Source organism: Mus caroli, unplaced genomic scaffold, assembly GCF_900094665.2.
Source record: "Mus caroli unplaced genomic scaffold, CAROLI_EIJ_v1.1 scaffold_12494_1, whole genome shotgun sequence".
NCBI lineage: Eukaryota > Metazoa > Chordata > Mammalia > Rodentia > Muridae > Mus > Mus caroli.
Genome location: NW_018388702.1, coordinates 10,027 through 12,021, shown reverse-complemented (window position 1 = coordinate 12,021; position 1,995 = coordinate 10,027).

Below are 1,995 nucleotides of genomic sequence, written 5' to 3'. Positions count from 1 at the left end.
AAGGAAAGCACACAGATCCGTTCACTGACTAACTCAAGTACAGGTGTGGAACATTTGTTTTTACAGGGTCCCAAGGCTCCAAGAGACTAGGTTTCTGCTAAACCTTTTGCCTTAGAACTGCGTTCAAGCTTTTGGATCTGTCAGGCAGCCACCACTGGAGTGGGTGGGGTACCTGAACAGAATGCCACCTCATAAAATTGCAAAGCTTCTGTAAGTCAAAGGACACTGTCCATAGGACAAAATTGTAACCAAGAGATAGGGAAAAGTTCTTTATCAACCCTACATCTAATAGAGGGTCATATCCAATATATACAAAAAACTCAAGAAGTTAGACTCCAGAGAACCAAATAGCCCTATTAAAAATGGGGTACAGAGCTATACAAAGAATTCTCATCTGAAGAAAACTGAATGGCTGTGAAGTATCTGAAAAAGTGTTTAACATCTTTAGTCAACAGAGAAATTAAAATCAAAACAACCCTGAGATTCTACCTCACACAAGTCAGAATGGATAAGATAAAAATTACAGGTGACAGCAGATGCTGGCGAGGATGTGGAGAAGATGAACATTGCTGGCAGAATGGCAAGGTAGTACAATCACTCTGGAAACCAATCTGGTGCTTCCTCAGAAAATTGCACATAGTACTACCTGGGGATCCAGATATACCACTCTTGGGCACATACCCAGAAGATGCTCCAACATGTCATAAGGACTCCTGCTCCACTATGTTCATAGCAGCCTTATTTATAATAGCCAGAACCTGGAAAGAAACCAGATATACCTCAACAGAGGAATGGATACAAAAAAAATATGGCACACTTATACAATGGAGTACTACTCAGCTATTAAAAACAATTAATTTATGAAATTTTTAGGCAAATGGATGGAACTAGAAAATATTTTCCTGTGTGAGGTAACCCAATCACAAAAGAACACACATGGCATGCTCTCAGTGATAAGTGGATATTAGCCCAGGTGCTCAGAATACCCAAGATACAATTCACAGACCACATGAAGCTCAAGAAGAAGGAAGACCAAAGTGTCCCACCAGGGAATCTTTCCCATATACAGTCACCAAATGCAGAAAATATTGTGGATGCCAACAAATCTTGCTGACAGAAGCCTGATATAGCTGTCTCCTGAGAGGTTCTATCAGTGCCTGACAAATACATAGGTGGAAGATTCAGTGAACATTGGATTGAACATGGGGTCCTCAATAGAGGAGCTAGAGAAAGGACCCAAGGAGCTGAAGGGGTTTGCAGTCCCATCGGAGGAATAGAAATAGGAACCAACTAGTACCCTTCCCCTAGGGAGCTCCCAAGGACTAAACCACCAACCAAAGAGTACTCATGAAGGGACCCATGGCTCTAGCTGCATATGCAGCAGAGAAGGCCTTGTCGGTCATGAATGGTTGAAGAAGCGATGGTCCTGTGAAGGCTCAATGTCCTAATGTAGAGGAATGCCAGGACCAGTTAGAGGGAGTGGTGGGTTGGTGAGCATGGGGAGGAAGAATGTAATAGGGGGTTTTTCTAGGAAAAAATAAGGAAGGGGATAGCATTTAAAATGTAATTTAAAAAATATATAATAAAAAATAAATGTAACTAGTAAATTAATATGGCAGCTGTATTCATTTAACTTATGTTAATCTCCAATAATTTTACAAGGAATTTAAGTTTTATTTTTTTTATTACGTATTTTCATCAATTACATATCCAATGCTATCCCAAAAGTCCCCCATACCGTCCCCCCGACTCCCCTACCCACCCATTCCCACTTTTTGGCCCTGGTGTTCCCCTGTACGGGGTCATAGAAAGTTTGCATGTCCAATGGGCCTCTCTTTCCAATGATGGCCTACTAGGCCATCTTTTGATATATATGCAGCTAGAGTCAAGAGCTCCGGAGTACTGGTTAGTTCATAATGTTGTTGCACCTACAGGGTTGCAGATCTCTTTAGCTCCTTGGATACTTTAGCTCCTCCATTGGGGGCCCTGTGATCC